Source organism: Dermochelys coriacea, chromosome 4, assembly GCF_009764565.3.
Source record: "Dermochelys coriacea isolate rDerCor1 chromosome 4, rDerCor1.pri.v4, whole genome shotgun sequence".
NCBI classification, from domain to species: domain Eukaryota; kingdom Metazoa; phylum Chordata; order Testudines; family Dermochelyidae; genus Dermochelys; species Dermochelys coriacea.
In genome coordinates, this window is record NC_050071.1 from 60,758,424 (window position 1) to 60,780,387 (window position 21,964).

At 43.1% G+C, this 21,964-nt stretch overlaps 1 protein-coding gene across 6 annotated transcripts in view; it reads right to left on the minus strand.

Annotated features, from left to right (window-relative positions):
• The window catches only part of FBXW7 (F-box and WD repeat domain containing 7), a 275,764-nt gene extending 265,437 nt beyond the window's left edge, over positions 1-10,327 (minus strand). For 4 of the 6 annotated variants that reach the window (XM_038399095.2, XM_038399089.2, XM_038399091.2 and 1 more), the window contains exon 1: positions 10,192-10,327. The gene's annotated coding sequence lies outside the window, so the exon portion shown is untranslated. The remainder of the gene's footprint in view (positions 1-10,191) is intronic. The other 2 variants (XM_043513141.1, XM_043513142.1) reach the window with 1 other exon arrangement.
• Positions 10,328-21,964: the final 11,637 nt, after the last annotated feature.

The window sequence follows — 21,964 nt, forward strand, 5'->3', positions numbered from 1 at the left end:
AACCTAACACTTTTCATTCACTTTTCACAACCTGTTTTCAGTTGCTTAAAAGTACTTTAACTATTCAGATTAAAGTGTTCAATGCTAGGTGTCTGTTATATGTTTGGGGTTTTTTGTTTGACTTTTAATCTTCCACAAAAATGGTTCTGCAGTTTCTCAGAAGAAAGTTACAGAAAAGTATAGTTTTACCAATGTTTCAAAAAATTATGCAATCATTTTTTCAGACGCTCTACCTCCCTGCTTTGGAGCACAGATTTAATTTGGCAGCAGAGTCAAACCTGGGAACAGAGAAATGCAATTTACTGTCCCTGTGAAAATCTACTCAAATTCAATTGTTATAGGCCTTTGAAATTTGTCATTTGCACATGCTTAGTAAGGGATGACTGCTAAATTCATCTGCAGTGAGCATGCTCCAGTCCAGAGACTGAGCAGGGCTTTTCTCTCAATTGATCCTCCGAACTACTGGAAACCACTATCACTAGGCACTGCTAAAACCCAGGCAACAAGGAGGAGGAAGCACCTTCACTTGAAAACAGAGGTATGAGGAGAAGAAGAAGGTTTCCTCAAACCTGCTAGGTAATAGGGGCAGAAGGATCTGTAACCAATATAGCATACTACCACTGAGAACCTGAAACTGAACTTGGGAATTCTACATCAGAACAGCCATACTGGGTCAGACCAAAGGTCCAACTAGCCCAGTATCCTGTCTTCCAACACTGGCCAGGTGGTTCAAAGAGAATGAACAAAACAGGTAATCATCAAGTGATCCATTCTCTGACGACCATTCTCAGCTTCTGGCATACAGAGGCTAGGGACACCATCCCTCCCCATCCTGGTTAAATAACCATTAATGGACCTATCCTCCATGAACTTATCTACAGTAGAATCTCAGAATTACAAACACCTTGGGAATGGAGGTTGTTCGTAACTCTGAAAAGTTTGTAAGTCTGAACAAAACACTATGGTTGTTCTTTCAAAAGTTTACAGCTGAATATTGACTTAATGCAGCTTTGAAACTTTACTATGCAGAAGAAAAAAGCTGCTTTCGTTTTTTTAAATAGTTTGCATTTAACACAGTACTGTATTTGCTCTCTCTCTCTCTCTCCTGCTGCCTGATTTAGTAAATCTAAATCAGGTTCCAAGTACTAATTGGTCAGTTCGTAACTCTGAGGTTCTACTGCAGTTCTTTTCTGAATCCTGTTATAGTTTTGGCCTTCACAACATCCTCTGGCAAAGAGTTCCACAGGTTGACTGTATTTTGTGTGAATAAATATTTCCTTTTGTTTTAAACTGCTGCCTATTAATTTTATTTGATGCCCCTAGTTCTTATGTTATAAGAAGGAGTAAATAACTCTTCCTTATTTACTTTCTCCACACCAGTCATGATTTTATAGACCTCTCTCGTATCCCCCCTTAGTCATCTCTTTTCCAAGATGAAAAGTCCCAGTCTTATTACTCTCTCCTCATATGGAAGCTGTCCTATACCCCTAATCATTTCCGTTGCCCTTTTCTGTACCTTTTCCAATATATCTTTTTTTAGATGGGGTGACCAGATATGCATGCAGTATTCAAGATGTAGGCATACCATGAATTTATATAGAGGGAATATGATATTCTCTGTCTTATTATCTATCCCTTTCCTAATGATTCCCAACATTTAGCTAGCTTTTTTTGACTGCTGCTGCACAGAGAGTCAACATTTTCAGAGAACTATCCACAATGACACCAAGATCTCTTTCTTGAGTGGTAACAGCTAATTTAGACCCCATCATTTTACATGTATAGTTGAGATCATGTTTTCCAATGTGCATTACTTTGCATTTATCAATCCTCAACGTCAGTATTCTTCTGTTGTCAGGAAAATACCTCTGAAACCCTCTACTCACTGACCATATTGAAGATAAAACCCTACTACTGCTACCAGTTATACCGTTAGCTCTAGTGGTAAAAATCTGTGCTGTGGATGTAGTTGTTCCGACCTTGCTGGTGATCCACGTGGGGATCCACATGCTTCCACATGATTGAATTTATTTTTGCTTTTAAAAAAAAATAAAAAAAGAAAAAGAGTACTTGTGGCACCTTAGAGACTAACAAATTTATTTGAGCATAAGCTTTCGTGAGCTACAGCTCACTTCATCGGATGCTGTAGCTCACGAAAGCTTATGCTCTAATAAATTTGTTAGTCTCTAAGGTCCCACAAGTACTCCTTTTCTTTTTGTGAATACAGACTAACACGGCTGCTACTCTGAAACCTAAAAAAAGATAGGAAATGACTTGAAAAAAAAAACTATTACATTAACATTGAAGATGAGAAATCCAACACTCAAAAGTTAGGAAATATCAAAATTTAGGCTGTGTGTATAATCTTACTTCGGCCCCCTTGTGCATATGCATTATTATACAATCTAATTACACGATCACCAGGGATCCTAGTTTTCCTGTGATAAACAAGATTCTCCAAAAAAAATCCATCTTTTTCTACAATTAAAATGAAACACTAAAGTTTCGTTTCCCTAACAACAATATACAAGTATCAGTTGAACTAGGGTGACCATACATCCCATTTTGGCGAGAGTAGTCCCTTTTTATCCCCTATCCTGGATGTCCTTATCGTCAGTTGGCAAGAGCAAATGGGACAAATGCCCAGCTTTGCAAAAAAAAAAAAAAAAAAAAAAAAAAAAAAAGTATGGTGTGCCCACTCTTGGCGGTGCAGAGGAATGTTCAGAGAGGCGAGTGGAGATGCCAGGCACTGGGGCTTGGGCTGTCAGCCCCAGCCCTGGGCAGCTCGGGCCAATCCCATGAGGTGTCCCATTTTCACTTGGGAAATATGGTCACCCTAACTTTCAGTAAAATTTAGTTAACAGTAAATATACGTTTTTATTTTTTCACAAAATGTAAAAAAAAAAAGTTCTCTGCAAAAATGCAAATTCTGCATTTTTCTGTGGCAAATGGATTTCTAGGATCCCAGATGATCATGTACTACTTTTTCCATGGAACATCTCTGGGAATACTAAAAGCTGTGTAGCACATCCCTCTCCCCGAAAGCCACAAGAGCTCGGGGAAGAAAAATTCTTGCGAGAAGCCAATCCTAGAAGCCAGAGAACCTCAAACCAACAGGATTAGATACTGAAGCAGCCTCAGCAGCATGATTGCTTTCTAGTTTTCACTTTGGATATTCTCTCCTCTGTTCTGACAGTGAAGAAGTGGATTGGAGCTAATGGCCTCACTCCATGCTTCCTTCCCCTCTTCCCCCCCTTGCCGCACGTGCTTCTATATCCCCTCTCTTCCTTGATCTAGTTATCAAAGACTACCCCCAACAAAACTCCATGAAAAGAAGTTTAAAAAAAAAAATCAAATAAAAACAGGACATTTACACACCATCGCAGTGTTTATTCTGCTTGTCCATTATATCCCTTTTCCTTAACCTTTGACTGTCTTTGTCTACTCATATTGTAAATTCTTTGGGACACGGACTGTCTCTTTCTCTATATTTGTATTGTACCTAGCATAATGGGGTCCTGTTCTTGGTGAGTTCCTAGGCGTTATCATAATAAAAATAGTATGAGCAGCACCTTGGCAAACAGGGGTATTTTGAACACAAATTCTTTAAATGTTTGTAAAAAGCACATTGACACTGTGGCAATAAGCATTATAGAAAAGCCCAGGAAAAAATTATTAATTTTAGTATTCAGTGCAGGGTCTAGATAGTGTGCAGTAAATAAGGCCTGGAGCCATGAGTAAGATGACAAGGACAAGACGACACTGAATTCAGTGAGCGACATCCACCTCATGCACTGAATGAAAATAGGCAATGTCTATGAAGGTTTGATTTTGCAATCTTTATGTTATTTCAGTGTAGGGTTTGGGGAGTTTTATGTAATTCTAGCCAGAACTGGTAGCACTGCCTATTACAAAAGTTGCCCAACACTTCCCATCTTAAGATCTTGGTTTTAGTTGCTTATAACTTTGCTATTTGGGCTGAAATTTTCCATGCTGGGCATCTGCTTCACTGAATGTCTTTGGAAAATTTCAGTCAAAATGGTTGAGCCATTCCCAAAAACAAGGCTAAGGAAAAACATTGCTTTGTTCATGTTACAAAATTCTAGTGACCTTTTCTTTGAACAGCTCTAACACCGCCATGTTTTGGAGCAAGGACTTGAAATTTGCAGAAGTGTGGCTTTTCTGTCAAGGATGTGCCATTTGTCACCCCTGAGAAAATGACCCAAATTTGACCATGTTTTAAACCTTTTGAAGAAAAAAAAAAATCAGTTTGCATATACTCAGCAGAGACTTGCTAGAGCTTAGAAGACAAATCTCGAGAATTCTGTCTGCAGTAGGCATGCTTCAGCCTGGGGCTCTGCAAGACTTTCCCTACAAATGCAGCTGCAGGTTACTACAAGCTGTGCTGGGCAGGTATGGGCACCCGATCTCGGAGAGCAAGGAGGCTGTCTACCCTGCTGGTCCCTAGCACGGTAGAGGAGAAAGCGGTCTGATTCAAATGCTGAGGCGACAAGAGCCAGACCTGCAGGAGGAAAGGAGGTAGGGGAAGTAGATTGGGAACAAGAGCTGGAAGGGAGGGGTGGGGGGGGAGGCAGGGAAAGAGGAGGCAGCCAGAGGGAAAGGGAAATGAGAGTTGGGATGGAGGAAAGGGGAACACTGAGAATGGCTGGGCAAGCCAACTTGGAACTGGGGCAGAAACTGAGGCCACGAGCCAGGTAAAATTAAGGTTGTATAGGAAACCTTAATTCTGGCATTTCCTATCTTCTGAGTGCTTTACTTTGCAATCCTAAAAGCGTTCTTTTAACTTCCTTTGGGCACGTTATATAAATAAGTTTATATTACGCACATCTGTCCCCTGCTCACCTTACATATTTCTTGATCATAATTTTGTTGGCTAAGCTGTTTAAAACCTGCTGTTTCTATCTAAGAACAACAACAGAGGAAGAACACAGTTACTATGCTGACCTAAATTAAAATCATAGAATCGTAGGACTGGAAGAGACCTTGAAAGGTATTCTACTCCAGTCCCCTGCACTCAAGGCAGGAATAAGTATTATCTAAACCAGTGGTTCTCAACCTGTGGCACAATCAAGCACAGAACTGCTGCCCATGTGACATCCTCAGGGCCATACAGGTAGTGCTGAACGCAGCCCACAATGATAAATAGATTGAGAACCACTGATCTAAACCACCCCTTTAGGTGTTTGTCTAATGCTCTTAAAAACCTCCAATGACTGAGATTCCAAACTTCCCAAGATAATTTATTGCAGTGCTTAACCACTCTGACAGTCAGGAAGTTTTTCCTAATGTCCAAACTAAACTGCCCTTCCTGAAATTTAAGTTCATTGCTTTTTGTCCTACCTTCAGAAGTTAAAGAGAACAACTTTTCTCCCTCCTCCTTTTAACTACCTTTTATGCACTTGAAAACTGTTATTTCCCCCTTCAGTCTTCTTTTCTCCAGACTAAACAAACCCAATTTTTTCAATCTTCCATCATAGGTCATGTTTTCTAGACCTTTACTCATTTTTGTTTAAATCTGACAGAAGGGGAAGAGGCAAAAGACAGACCTGGACTGACAACCAGAACCAGATATGGTGTAGACAAAAAATGCTTACTTGTACACTATATGTTGGTATAGAATTAACACGGGTCTTGTTGGAAAGAACCACTGACAGAGTATCTTTCCCTTTCACTCCACAAAAATAGCAAGCCAGAATGCAATATAAACCAAAATATTTCTTTCAAGTATGACATTTCACATTTTTCCCCAGACCATTTTATAATTCAAGAGAGTATTTTTTTCCCGCTAAATCTGTCTCAAGTTCCTTCAAACCACACATTTATGCCAGTAAGGCCATAATTTTCCATCTTGACACCTGGGCAGAAAAACTTTCTAAAGAAGGAACTGTGTATTTTTGATGTGAGTAATGAATTTTCTAGCTGCTGCTACATTTATTTGCAGATCCATCAAGATCTGCACATGGAGCTCAAGCAAAGAGAGAAGAGCTGCTGTGTGATGGATAATTTGTTTATATAGTACCTTAAATTTGCTGGCCTTTGTAAAATGAAAATTTGTTCCCTAGGAACTGGACTAAGAATACCAAACAGATGATCACATCTCATAAGAACGGCCATATTGGGTGAGACCAAAGGTTCATGTAGCCCAGTATCCTGTATTCTGACAGTGGCCCAGAAGGAATGAACAGAAAAGGTAATCATGAAGTGATCCATTCCTTATCACCCATTCCCATCTTCTGGCAAGCAGAGGCTAGGGACACCATCCTAATAGCCATGTGATGGACCTGTCCTCCAGGAATTTATCTAGTTCTTCTTTGAACCCTGCTGTAGTCTTGGCCTTCACAACATCCTCTGGCAAAAAGTTCCACAGGTTGATCTCAAAAATATCTATCATAATTGGCACACTTTGTGGCAGTCGCCGAGAGACCTAGAACCGAAAAAGTAGAGGCTTCAATCCTAAGAAATCAGAAGTGAAGCAAAGATAGAGAGTAGAAGTTTGCACTGCCACTGCTCACAATTTATCTGTTTTGTGAATAAACAGAAGACTTCAATCCAGGTGGTTCCATCATCTTTCATGAATTTACTAAACGCATTAAAACAATGCTTCCTAGCACGTAATTAGTTTATTTACAAGAAATGAAATTAAAATGCAACGTTTGCTCTCTGTTAGACATCACCACCACCACCAACTGAACTGTTTCCTCCTTCTCTAAAACAAAGTTGTGTATACACTCACACAAAAGCGTAATAGATGTTCAGGTATCTTCAAGGGCTTCATGTTAATTTCAGATATGTAAGTACTACATATATAAATTCAGTTAGTGGGTATGTTTTGAAGAGTAACAGCCAGTGTGCCCAAATATTAGATTAAATTCAGGATTGGAGTACCCTGAGTAGTGATGTTTCATGTGTTGTAATAAGCTTTTTTCTTTTTTTTTTTTAAAAGCCAACCAAAAAAAATTGCAGACATTGTTGAAGTTGACAGACCTACCATGTGACCTCTCACACCCTCCTTTTTTTAATAGCTTTCGAATTTAATTTAAAAAGAGAAAGCCAGCACAATACCAAGACTATCAGAAAGCAGTGGGTGCACAGTAGAGAGGAATTAAAAAGTTAAGACAAGTCAAGAAGCTAAAAATCCAAGTCATTTTCAGTTTTGTTAAAATAAATAAATTCATTTTATTAATAATGATTTCACAGAATAATCAAGATGTTTGTGAGCATGGACCACGCAGAAGAATATGCAATTTAAAAAAAAAAATACAGCTAACAATCTGACCATTGCAAAAAAGGTGCTATAAAGAGCGTGACAATAATGAAAGAAAGGAAATTAAATTGAATTTGAATTCAGGATATTAACACAGCTTTATGTCAAAGGAAGTTGAAATGTTATTGTCAGATTGAACTAAACCATGCTGCTTTAAGCACATGTATAAATTAAATGTGAGAAGGCATTGACTATCCCAGGGGTCGGCAACCTTTGAGAAGTGGTATGCCAAGTCTTCATTAATTTAAGGTTTCACATGCCAGTAATAAATTTTACATTTACAGGGGCCCCCCACAGAACCCCAGACTGGCAGCAGGCTGAGCGGGCCGGCAGCCAAGACCCCGGCTAGCAGGGGACCAGGCGGCTGGAACCACAGACCAGCAGTGAGGTGAGTGGGGCCGGCGGCCAGAACCACGGATGAGCAGCGAGGTGAGTGGGGCTGGCACCCCAGACCATCAATGGGCTGAGTGGGGTGGCGGACAGAACCCCAGACTGGCAGTGGCTCACCCGCTGCCAGTCTGGGGTTCCGCCGGCTCCCATCAGCCGGGGTCCCGGTCGCCGGCCCCACTCAGCCCGCTGTTGGCCGGGGGTTCCGTTCACCTAGGCAGGCAGCGGGCTGAGTGGGGCCAGTGGCCAGGACTCCAGCTGGCAACAGCATGCCAGTAAAAACTGGCTCACATGCCGCCTTTGGCACACATGCCACAGGTTGCTGATCCCTGGACTATCCTATTAATCCTCTACACTGAAGGAAACTCATTCAACTTCTGGTACTTGGCCCTGTAAGTCAGCAGAAGCTGGGAGTGTTGTTGAGGCATCACTCAATTCTTGCGTGTCCTTAATGCAGTGAGTGTTGTACCCATGTTTAAGAAAGTATTGCACACCTCAAGGTGACTGTCTCCAAAAAAAAAAAAAAAAAAAAAAAAAAAAAAAAAAAGGAGTTAAGAAATTTCTAGTATTCTTCAAGTACCCCAGCAATTTTTTAGGTTTTACAATCACTTTTTAAAGTGGAAAAAGGAAAGGACTAGTCTCTAAGGTGCCACAACTACTCCTTTTCTTTTTGCGGATTCAGACTAACACAGCTGCTTCTCTGAAATCTTTTTAAAGTATCTCTCTCTTCCTGGTGAAAGACCTTTAAACAAGTGGAGAAACTGACTATACAAGTACAGTAGGTATGCATGTAGTGCTGTCAAATGCTTAGAGCAAACAAACTGAAAAAAACAGATCAAGGTATTTTTCTTTCTAATCTTTCGGTTGAAGTAATCCTAGCTCACAGGGTTATTAGAAATATAAAAGTTTTTTGACAAAAAGCATGACAATTTTTGGAGTATTACTATAATGGCACTATACAATAGATCCAGAGGGAATCCCATACATTCCTCTCTGATGGAAGGTCAGCTGCTGCAATGTAGGATTGAAAGAGGAGAAAGCAAAAGCTGATTGGAGGGAAACATAGGAGGGAAGTCAACAACACTCTCTAAAAATAAATCTAGATAAAGTTGGTCACCCAGTTTATTCTCCATTCAGTTAAAAGTGTCAGATAAACTTAAAGGTTTTCCTTTTTCTCTTTCAGAAAGACAGCTAGGAAAAATACCTTATAAACTGATGCAGGCACCAGTGTTATCCCAATGTTATTAATTCTGAAACTAGATCTGAAATACCATTCAAATGGTAGTTACAGATGTTCTTGGTCTGCATACAGTCTATGTGTAAGCCCAATTTAGACAAACCAAACTCATATGTACAGTATACAGCTCTCCATAAGGCAGAATGTAAAGTGATTTGCATTTTTCAAAGCCTGTATGGTGGGATAAAATTTTATGTATTTAATTTAGCAGCGACTTATACTGTTGGCTAATGAGGTTGAAGATATGCTACTCAAGCAACCAGATCCTTTTCAGTAACTTGTATGTAGCAATATAAAAACACTCTGTATACTAAGACTCAATTCCCAGCATAGGATTGCCAAACTGAAACCCATGGAGCACCTGACTGTATTGTGTGGAGAGATGACTAGACACATGGTGCTGGCTCTTCCTTCTTATTTCCAGCTGCAAAACTGTATTAAAACCCAGCTAAAATGCATTAAGTACTTTCCTAATATTACTTTTCCATGCAAGCAATTACAACATTTCCAGAGGGATGTTATGCAACTGTGCATAGAAAAGAATCCACAGTCTCTCTATTAAGATGAATCCCACCCTAAAAGAGTTTGAAAATCCCTCCACTAAAATATTGTGGCTTTTAAAGATGCTTGTATTTTTCAGTTCTGGTGTACAAGACATCCTGATAAAGCACAAGCACAGTTCTGTTAAGCTCTTAAGATTTTACATAAAACAATAGTGAATGGAAGGAGGTTCAAAGTCGCTTTAAAAAAGTTGGTCTTTGTTCAAAACTTCAGTATCATTCTCTGCTGTTCCTTGCTGCAGCAAGTACAAAACGAGACGTACAAGTTTCAAAGGGGAACTAATTTCCAGACTCGTTTTTTTTGACTGGACGCTATCAACCCCTCTCACCATAGTAATTCTCTAGATTTAAGCAGCCTCGGCTTTGTAAAGGTGAAAAGTATCTGGATAGGAATTGACTTAACATAAGGATTTCCCTACAGTGTCTCTCTCTCTCTCTCTCGCAGAGGCAAGACGACCCGCACTCTCGGGAGGGTCACTTAGCTCAGCAGACCGTGCAAAGATCCCGGCAACGTGAGGCGCATGTGAAACAGCGGATACCTCGGGCGGGGCTGTTGCGATGACGGTGCGCTCCCGCCCCGCCAGGAGGGACGGAGCCACATGCTCCCACTTAGTCCCCAGCCCAAGCTCAGGGAAGGTGCGGATCTTTGCATCCACCTGAAAAGTCATCAGCAGCGCGGAGCAGAGACCAGCAGAACTGGACCCCCCTCAACCCTCACTCACCTTAGGAGCAGCAGCAGCTGCGGCGGCGGGTTAAGTTTCCCTCCTTTGGCTCTCTGGCTGCAGCAGACACGCTACCGGTGATACAGGGAGCGGCTAAAACTCAAGCTTGCGCCCCGGACAGGGGGATCCTCTTCCCTGCGGGGGCTCTAAGACTTCACAGCAAGTTGGACGCCAGGTCCCGAGAAACACCGCGCGTCCGGGAAAGTTTGGTGAGAGACGGGTCCAGCCCCCTCGGCTGCCGCGTTTCCGAATCTCTCACTGCCTCCCGGCTCCGGGGGGCTGCTCGGCGGTTCACGTGCGTGTCCGGGTCTCTTCACATGGAGCCGCCGCCGCCTCCTCGCTGCCCCCTCGCTTCCCCCCGGGCCGGTCTCTCTGCTGCCGCCGTCCGGGAGAGGAGGCGAGTGGCTCGGGCCGCGGCCCCCGCTCCGCACTTCCTCTCATACACGCGGGCACCGGGAGCCGCCGGACCCGGCTCTAGCGGCCGGGGCGCTGCTAGGGCCCCAGCCAGGCAGCGCGGGGAACCCAGGCGGCCGGGCTCAGCGCCGCTCCCACTCTGGTCTCAGGCATGTGTGAGTCTCTGCGCGGGGCGCTCCGCAGGCAGAGGCGGGCGGCAGCCGCCACGCGTGGGTGCCCGTTACCGCTTCGGCCGGAGCCCCACGGCTGTGGCGAGAGGGGGCGCTGGGGAGGCCGGTCCGGGCTGTAGCTCGCGCCTCGGATCCGCTTGTTTTCTGTGTCTCACACAGAGCGATTGGTGCGGGAGGAGGGGGGGGAGAGGACGGCGGCGCATGGGGATGACAGGGGTAACCAGGCAACAGCCCCCACCTCTCTGCCGGCGCACGGCGATGACGTCAGAGAAGGACAAGGTGGCGTGGAGCAGGTATCGTTGTTGCTGGATGGTTCAGGCCAGGACAAGGGGGAGGAGCCTGAGCGCAGAGACCCGGCCGCAGCCAAAGCGCTGAGCGGGGATTAACCCGCTCGGTACCGGGCTGCTGGCGGACGAATCGGCTCTGGGTGAAACTTAACCCCCGCTGTTCCGAGGGCAGCCGCCCCGGGAGGTGACTAGCGGGGCTGGGCGAAAGCCGAGGGACCCCAGGCTGAGCCGTGCGCCCTGTGGCCGCGGAACCGGTGCAGTAAGCCCCGGGCAGCCCTGGCTCCTCACTAGAAAGAGCTGACGTCACAGCAGCGTCTCCCCGCAGCCCTGGAGCTGGGGACACTTAAACCCTGAGGAAATTGAGGCAACACCTGGCTGGTGACGGGCCACTGGTGGGGAGCAGCGTGTTACTGCAGTAAAGCCCAGGGAGCAGGGGGAGGCTGAGCGCTGCCTGGGGACAGGGCCAGCCCACAACATTTTGGCACCTGAGGCGGAGACCTCAAATGATACCCCCATGCCCCCTTGCTTGGGCCAAAACTTTGAAAGGTCTCAATTCTGCCTTCTTCCTGTTCTACTCCTCTCATGGTACTGCTCTGTTATTTATCTCAATAAAGGAGAATTAACAACTTAAAATGCCTTGTTCAAAAATTTTAAGTAACACTTAATTTTCAAATGCCTGAATAGCAAATGTAATTTTTCTTGTCTGCATAGTAAACACTGGCATTTTTATCTGTTTAAATAAATAAAGTGGTGCTTTCCATGCCTTCTTGGTTGCAAAGATTTGACTTGCTCCTGAAGGTCCACAGTTTGGGTTAGCTAATGCTCTATTGAGATGGTTGCAAGGTTGACCAGCCTCTCCTGTGTCATTGTGGAGAGGTTCGCAAAAAAGAAAAGGAGTACTTGTGGCACCTTAGAGACTAACAAATTTATTTGAGCATAAGCTTTTGTGAGCTACAGCTCACTTGAAGAGAGGTTGTGGAGCATAGATGTGTTTTTATTAACTTCAGCTTGGAGAAGCTGCTTTGTCCACTGGCAACGGTTACAGGAAGCGTTAGAAGTATGTGCAGAGCAACAAAAGCATTTGGAAAGAGGGTGGTCATCTTATTTGTGCACATATATTCCAGAACAGCCTTTGGAGTTAATCCTGCTGAAATGCATCTTGAAAGGGCTTACAGTTCATCACCTAAATCACTTACATCAATATTGTACATGTCATCATGTGTCAACACTGTCTCTAGTGCCCTGCATTGCTGATGTAGGTCTTCTTCAGGTATAGTGAGGAGTTTTGGAATATCATACAACATCCCAAATATACTGCTGTGTTCCTTGAGCTGCATGAAAAGTTCTTCAACTGACTGTATTGCACAATCTAGCACCTGGTTAAAGAATTCAACTTTGAATTGTTGTTTGGGGATCTCTTATGAGATTATCCCATGCATCGTAATCAAAATGTCGTCTTCTTCAGTGAGAATGGGTGGGAAAATAACTTCAGTGTGAAGTTCCTCTGCCAACTTCTGTGCACTCTTCAGAACGTTTTGAAATCCCTCATCTGACCAGTAAGACTGTAGGTATGACTTTGTTTTGTCCGGTTGTTCCATTGCTCCAGATATATCAAGGTCAACACCTTGGAGTCTCTTGCTTACAACATTTATTTCAAACAGTATGTCATCCCACAACACTAAGCTACACAGAAATTTGAAGTTATGTATGTTTCTGGTGATTCCATTTCCCTCTGCCACTGTTCTCCCACAAGCAGTTCCTGTCATATCATTATGCGCCATAATGGCAACTATGGCATCATCTAACTTCCCAATTTGGTGTTTGGTAGGCTTTATCACCTCCACTCAACTTTCCCATCATGTGGCACTGAGTGGTTTCAGTGTCAGAGAGGATGTTCCCAGATGTTGCTTCAAAATTTGCCATCGATGACTTGATGCAGAGAAAAATACATAGATGCTTTGAATTACATTAAAAAATTCAGCAGCCTCACTAGAAGCTGATGCTGCATCACTGAGCACTACAATGAATGAGAACTGCATGGGACAAAAAAAGCTTGAGGGTTTAACTCTCGGATCCGTGTCTGCACTACTCTGTTCTTTCCTCTCAGATTGGCACCATTATCATAGCCCTGACCTCTCCTGTCAGCTATCGCAATTCCCGTATCTTCCAGCTTTTTAAGAAGCACACTTGTCATACCAGCTCCTGTAGTATCATCAATGTCAATAAATTCTAGAAAATGCTCTCTGACAGTCACCATTGCAGGGACATTTTCACTAGGTTCTGTTGTTGTTACAAAACGCACCATTAAAGTCATTTGTTCCACATGGCTGATTTCAGATGGGCAGTCCAGAATAACAGAGTAATATCTTGCTGACTTCAGATCTGCCACAATCTTCTGTTTGACTTTTGTTGCCAGTAATAGTATGATCTCATTTTGAATTGTTTTTCCACGGTAATGGTGTGTGTACATTTCTTGGGTGGTGACTCTTCTTAGATGCTCCTGGACTACAACATCAGACTCGGCCGTCAGCTTCACAATTTTAAGGAAGTTTCCATTGTTTGGCACATACAGCTGATCTGAAGTGCCACGCAGTGCTAGGTTTTCAGTAGCAAGCATTCTCACAATGGCACCATGAGCCTTTTCAGAACATTTTGCCAGTAAAGAGACTCTGATGTAATCTTCTCTTGATGCTGATCATCTATGGTGGCCTTTAACATTAGTCTCATCTCAAGCTCTTTTCACCGATGGAATGCTCTCTGGTAATTTGCTGCCTTCTTATGGCATGCCAAATTTCTAGCCAGATTTTTCCAGTCCTTTGTTCCTGTAGAACCCAATGTGGCTGGAACATCAGACTGGAAGAGTTTGCAACAAAAACAGTATGCAGCATTCTGGGTTTTTGAGTACATAAGCCATGGCCTCTCCACTTTGTCGCCATTGGGGATTTCATGCCAGTAATGTGATGGATGGAAACTTCTATTTTCATTGTCTTTGGGGAACATGAAGTTTTTCACTTGCTGTGGCCCATGCAGTACAAGGAGGTCCCTCAGGCTACTGCTCAAGTGGGTCCATAGTCCTGGATCATCTAGACTTAAGAAACTAAACTCAGCAGCAGCTGTTTCTTGCGCCTCCATCACACTCTTCTGTGATCTACGCTTTTCTTTAGGAATGTGCATGATTACACCCCTTTGAGATTGAGATATGGATGCTGCAGTAGCTGCCAGGTCACCTGCACTCTGACTAACTGGAAGATCAGGCATCTCCTCACCACTCACATCCACACTCGGGCCAGAAGGCTCACTGTGAACATTTGTATCTATGTATCTCAGGAGAGCTCCTTCCTGCTTAGATAGAAAAGCTTCCTTTGCTTGCTTTCTTCTTCTGAATGCTGCCCAAGAGGGGAGTTTTCGTCTTTCACTCATGACTGCTGTTCTATGCCAGCTATAGTAGCTCGCAGCACTCAATTGAAGGGGACAAATAAGCAGGCTGGTAGCAGGGCCTGAGTGAGGGAAGATATTAGCGTCTTAAGGGCCTAACTGGCTCCTACTACTTCAGTTGACTGCTGTTCTCTTCAAGTGGGTTCAGGGAAGCAGCAGGAAGCTCCCTGAGAACCTGGTGTTAATCAGTCCAAGCTCCTTGGGGTGCTAAAGAGGTACATAAGAGGCTGCTCTTCCTCTCTCTCCCTGCAGCCTGCTGCTTTCTGTTATTCCCTCTCACTTTTTCTCCTGCCTGCCTGCTATGTCTCATGCCAGCACAGCCCTCCTCCATCTCTGTGCCTCTAGAGTACAGAGAATACATATGCATCAGCAGCAGACACAATTTTCTACACTCTGGGTCCTAGTGGCGTCCCCCCACAGTCTGGCATCTGAGGCAGCCGCCTCAGTTCAGCTCATGGTAAAACCAGCCCTGCCTGGGGAGCGCAAAGGGGATCTGTGCCCTGCTGCCCAGGCACCAGAAGCTCTTTTCACTCTCTCTCCTATCCCCATTTACCTCTCCTTGTGTAGCTTGGCAAGGAAAACCACTGTGAACTAAGGCCTTTGTTGGCTCCTTCTTGACCTTTCCTCATGTACTCATCCACATTCCTCCACTGGATTTAGCCAGTGCAACCAGCTCTTAACCTAACATCAGCAGCTGTTCTGCTGGCCTTGTGTGCCCCAGCTGCCAATCGCCCATTCTCCTTCACAGCTGCCAGGGAAGCAGGGCAACTTCTGATTCCAACATGCTGCCCCTTCTTGCCCAAGAAGCGTATGTGAAAACAAGCATGTTGCTGTCAACCTCCTGTACAGAAATTCTGATGAAAACATTTGGTTTCATTGCACAATTGTCTTGAGCAGCAAGAGTCAACAGTAGTTTACACAGGCACAAGAATTGCTGGCCTCCAGCACAGTACTAGCCCAGGTAATTCAATGACTGGCTGATAATGGGGTAGCCTCTCCTCCCATAGAAGCAAGATGTTGTCAGGTATGCTTTGGTTGACTTGGACCACATTGCTTCTGAATTTATGCCCTCTCATATCACACTCCTAAAAGCCTTTTTAACTTGTATGCTCTCCCTATTTCTCCAGTGTCCAGTTTCCTAAAAAGAGGTTCTGTCTCCAGCCTCTCTGGAGAGCTCCATTTCCAGGTACCAGTGTACATTCAGTACACAAAATATATCTACCTGAATCGTCTTGCTTTTTATCACCAATTTATCCACAGTTACTGTTTCTATACGTAAATAAAACTTAATATTTTGTCTTGAAATTTAAATCCTTTATTTACTCTTATACCACTATATGAATCTAAGTACTACGTAATTTGTTTTATTTTAAAACATCTAGTTAAATTAACAAGCACTTTAACCATGTACTTGAAAAAATAACAGCAAATATAAAAGGTTAAACGTTAGCTAAGCTAGTATTTTCAAACCCACAACAATAAAGGAACCTCTTTGGTTTTTTTTTTTTCTTGGAATCTTCTGAGGTAGGGTTGTGAGGCCTTACCATTATCAGCTGAGAATCCTAATACTAATACCCAACATAACTGGCAATTAGTTACAAGAATACCATCAATAATTATAGATATCATTGCGCTCCACCACTCCCCACTCTCTGTATTTAGGAAGATAGGACTGGAAGGGATTTCCTGGATCATCAAGTCTAGTCCCCTGTGATTGCAAGTAACCTCATCATGTAACTCTCATGCATAAATTTATCAACTTCCATCTTAAAACAAATTAGGATATTTGCCCCCACTACTTTTGGAAAGCTGTTCCAGACCCTCACTCCTTTGATAGTTAGAAACTTTCTTTTAATTTCCAGCCTAAATTTATTCATAGCCAGTTTATACTCATGTGTTCTTGTGCCAGCATTGTCCTTCCGTTTAAATAACTATCTCTCCCTGCTGTTTCAGACAAGACGGAGGTGATACTGGGTTACAAGGATTTCTTTTACAGTCAATTGTAGGTAAAAAGAAAATATGGACCAAAGACTAGGACACAGGACACACAGCTCCGTCTTGTCTGTATTGAGTTTAGTCAGTTTGCTCATCCTAGCCCCTATCTGGGCTAGACAATGGGGATAGTTCATTAACCACGGCAAAGCCTTATCATAAATTGTTGTAGTGAAACATTGAATATTATGGCAAATTAGGGAAACCGTAAAGATAGTCTCATACTTTAATTCTGAATGAGAGCATCCACAGGATTTTAATGTGATTTAACTAATACACTTTAAATTCACATCTTTCGGTTCAGTCAGATTAACTTTCCTGAGTATCCCCAAATGGACAAGCCATAAGTGGCTTGCCCAATGTCATACCACATGTCACTGGAAAAGTTAGGATACCTGGGTTCCATTCCCATTCCATTCCCAACTCCCATACTAGTGCCTTAATCATGGACCAGGCTGCATTTTGGATCATAAAAACAGCCATACTGGGTCAGACCAAAGATCCATCTAGCCCAGTATCCTGTCTGCCGACAGTGGCCAATGCCAGGTGCCCCAGAGGGAATGAACAGAACAGGTAATCATAAAGTGATTCATCCCCTCTCGCCCATTCCCAGCTTCTGGCAAACAGAGGCTAGGGATGCCATCCCTGCCCATTCTGGCTAATAGCCATTGATGGACCTATCCGTCATGAATTTATCTAGTTCTTCTTTGAACCCTGATATAGTCTTGGCCTTCACTACTATCTCTGGCAAGGAGTTCCACAGCTTGACGGTGCATTGTGTGAAAAAAATACTTCCTTTTGTTTGTTTTAAACCTGCTACCTATTAATTTCATTTGGTGGCCCCTAGTTCTTGTGTTATTTACTCTTTCTGATAACACGTCCTTATTTACTTTCTCCACACCCGTCATGATTTTAAAGACCTCTATCATATCTCCCCTTAGTTGTCTCTATTCCAGGCTGAAAAGTCCCAGTCTTATTAATCTCTCCTCAGATGGGAGCCGTTCCATACCGCTAATCATTTTTGTTGCCCTTTTTTGAACATTTTCCAATTCCAATACATCTTTTTTGAGATGGGGTGACCACATCTGCACACAGTATTCAAGATGTTTATATAGAGGCAACATGATATTTTCTGTCCCATTATCTATCCCTTTCTTAATGATTCCCAACAGTCTGTTCGCTTTTTTGACTGCCGTTGCACATTGAGTGGATATTTTCAGAGAACTATCCTCAATGACTCTAAGATCTCTTTCTTGAGTGATAAAAGCTAATTTAGACCTCATCATTTTATATGTATAGTTGGGATTATGTTTTCCAATGTGGATTACTTTGCATTTATCAACATGGACAACAAAATGGCAGATGAAATTCAGTCACCCAGTTTTGAGAGATCCTTTTGTAGCTCTTTGTAGTCTGCCTGGGACTTAACTATCTTGAATAGTTTTGGATCGTCTGCAAATTTTGCCACCTGCCTGTTTACCCCTTTTTCCACATCATTTACGAATATGTTGAACTGGGCCCAGTTTAGACCCCGGGGGAACACCACTATTTATCTCTCTCCTTTCTGAAAATGGACCATTTATTCCTACTCTTTGTTTCCTGTCTTTTAACCAGTAACCGATCCATGAGAGAACCTTCCCTCTTATCCATGACTGCTTATGAGCCTTTGGTGAGGGACTTTGTCAAAGGTTTTCTGAAAATCAAAATACACTATATCCAGTGGATCCCCCTTTTCCACGTGCTTGTTGACCCCCTCAAAAAATTCTAGTAGAGTGGTAAGGCATGATTTCCCTTTACAAAAACCATGTTGACTATTCCCCAACAAATTATAGAAAGAAGAAAAGGAGTACTTGTGGCACCTTAGAGACTAACAAATTTATTAGAGCATAAGCTTTCGTGAGCTACAGCTCACTTCATCGGATGCATCAGTGAGCTGTAGCTCACGAAAGCTTATGCTCTAATAAATTTGTTAGTTTCTAAGGTGCCACAAGTACTCCTTTTCTTTTTGCGAATACAGACTAACACGGCTGCTACTCTGAAACCAACAAATTATGTTCATCTCTGTGTTTGACAATTTTGTTCTTCACTGTAGTTTCAACCAGTTTGCCCGGTTCTGAAGTCAGGCTTACCCGCATATAATTGCCGGGGTTTCCTCTACAGCCCTTTTTAAAAATTAGCGTCACATTAGCTATCCTCCAGTCATTTGGTACAGAAGCGGATTTAAATGATAGGTTACAGATAACAGTTAGTAGTCCTGCAATTTCACAGTTGAGTTCTTCTCTGCTCCTTGAAGTCTTTAAACCACGATTTGAGGACTTCAAGCTCAGACATAGGTGAGAGGTTTTTCGCAGGAGTGGGTGGGTGAGATTCTGTGGCCTGCATTGTGCAGGAGGTCAGACTAGATGATCATAATGGTCCCTTCTTACCTTAATATCTATGAATCTATGAATACCGTCTGGTCCTGGTGACTTATTACTGTTTATCAATTTGTTCCAAAACCTCCTTTAATGACACCTCAATCTTGGACAGTTCTTCAGATTTTTTCATCTAAAAAGAATGGCTCAGGTTTGGGAATCTCCCTCACATCCTCAGCTGTAAAGACCGATGCAAAGAATTCATTTAGTTTCTCCGCAATGGCTTTATTGTCCTTCAATGTACTTTTTTTTTCTATTACTTTTTGGGTCTTTGGCTTCTTCAAATTCTTTTTTGGCCTTCCTAATTATATTTTTACACTTCATATGCCAGAGTTTATACTCCTTTCTATTTTCCTCACTAGGATGTAACTTTCACTTTTTAAAGGATGCCTTTTTGCCTCTCGCTGCTTCTTTTACTTTGTTGTTTAGCCACAGGGGCTCTTTTTTGGTACTCTGTTTTTTTTAATTTGGGGTATACCTCCAAATTTAAGTTAAGCCTCCTCATGGTGTCTTAAAAATTTTCCATGCAGCTTGCAGGGATTTTACTTTTGGTGCTATACCTTTTAATTTCTATTTAACTAACCTCCTCATTTTTGTGTAGTTCCCCTTTCTGAAATTAAATGCTACAGTGTTGGTCCACTGTGGTGTTTTCCCTGCCACAGAGATGTTAAAATTAATTATATTATAGTCACTGTTACCAACTGGTCCAGCTATATTCACCTCTTGGACCTGATCCTGTGCTCCATTTAGGACTGAAGCAAGGATTGTCTCTCCTCTTGTGGGTTCCCGGACTAGCTGCTCCAAGAAGCAGTCATTTAAGGTGCCAAGAAACTTTATCTCCGCTTTCCTTCCTGAGGTGATATGTACCCAGTCAATATGGGGATAGTTGAAATCCCCAATTATTATTGAGTTTTTTATTTTAGTAGCCTCTCTAATCTCCCTGAGCATTTCACAGTCACTGTCACCATCCTGGTTAGGTGGTCAGTAATGTATCCCTACTTCTATATTCTTATTATTCAAGCATGGAATTGCTATCCATAGAGATTCTGTGGTACCGTTTGGTTCATTTAAGATTTTTACTTCATTTGAGTCTATGCTTTCTTTCACATACTATTCCCCCACTAGTATGACCTGTTCTGTCCTTCCGATATATTTTGGTATTACTGTGTCCCATTGATTATCCTCATTCCACTAAGTTTCTGTGATGCCTATTATAACATTATCCTCATTTAATACAAGGCTCTCTAGTTTGCCCATCTTATTATTTAGACTTGTAGCATTAGTATACAAGCACTTTAAAAACTTGTCACTTTTTAGCTGCCTGCCATTACATGATGTAATTGAATGGGACTTTTTTCATTTGACTGTTTCTCATCAGTTCCTACATGTATTTTATCATCTTCCATCTTCTCCTCCTTATTAGGACATAGGGAATCTCATTTATAGCTCCTCCCCTAAGGGATGTCTGAATCACATGCTCCTCCACACCTGTGGGCTTTCCCCCAGTCCTTAATTTAAAAAACTGCTCTACAACCTTTTTAATTTTAAGCGCCAGCAGTCTGGTTCCATTTTGGTTTAGGTGGAGCCCATCCTTCCTGTATAGTCTCCCCCTTTCCCAGAAGTTTCCTCAGTTCCTAATAAATCTAAACCCCTCCTCCCTACACAATCATTTCATCCACGCATTGAGACTCTGCAGGTCTGCCTGTCTAACTGGCCCTGCGCATGGACCTGGAAGCATATCAGAGAATACTACCATGGAGGTCCTGGACTTCAATCTCTTAGCTAGCCCAAGTTTGGCCTCCAGGACCTCTCTCCTATCCTTCCCTATGTCATTGGTACCTACATATACCATGACCACCGCTCTGCCCGAGCACTATACATAATCCTATCTCGATGTCTTGAGATGTGCAACCTTCGCACCGGACAGGCAAGTCACCATGCAGTTCTCCTGGTCATCGCAAACCCAGCTATCTATGTTTCTAATGATCAAATCACTCATTATTAATACTGGTCTCTTCCTAATAACTGTAGTTCCCTCCCCTGGAGAGGTATCCTCAGTGCAAGAGGATACCACAACACCATCTGGAAGGAGCGTCCCAACTATGAGATCGTTTCCCTCTGCTCCAGTTGCATGTTCTCCTTCCCTGAGGCTTTCATCCTCCTCAACAGCACAGAGACTGTCAGACCAGGGGTGGGACTATTCTACTGTGTCCAAGAAAGATCATCTTCCTTGGCTTCTTGCACCGGATGCACACGTACTCCACCTGCCCATACATGCTGCATTGGGTGCAATAAATTGGGTTGGTAGCCCCCACACTGTTGCTGGACTTCTTCCTGCATTCTCTTTTAACTCCTGAAGCTTGTTCCTTTGTTGTTTTGTTTTTATCGGGGTGTTTTGGGCTTAAAGTTTAAAGAAGTTTAAGGAATGTTAAGTGTATATAGCCCCCTCTCCCCTGTAAACTCCCTGTCAAAACTCCCCCGTTAGCTGCTCCTCTTCGCAACACTAGCTCCTCTGGTTGCTTAGGAGCAGGCTTTTTAAAGCCCTGGTCTTCCTGAGTAGCCGTACCCCCTGGTCAAGGGTTGATGGGTGCTACAGAGCTCAGGGATCAAAGCCTCATTAAGAAGCTCTCAGCCTTGCCTAGCAGGCCATAGGCTCAGCACCCACATGGTATATTTCAATCCAGCAGCAAGCACACCACAACAAACACAAACAACAGACAACAAACTTACCTCAAAGGTCATGTAATCACTCCTCCTTCACCTGGAGAAGTCCCTCACAAAAAATCCCCTGTTAGCTGCTCCTGTTAGCAATGCTAGCTGATCGTGCAGATCAACCAGTCCCAGCAGCAGTAGACAAAAGGTAATAATATGCCTATGGGTAAAAACACCACCACTTTGGAGCCAGCTGCAGCACAAAATTCAGTAGGATTGCAGAAGTGGCCTAACAAGCACGGCCATCCTTACCCATGCTCAAAGTACGCAGCTGCATAGAGCACCAGGAAATTTGGAGCACCAAATTGCTCCAGATTTTCTGGTGCCCTACGCAGCTCCATGCTGCTCC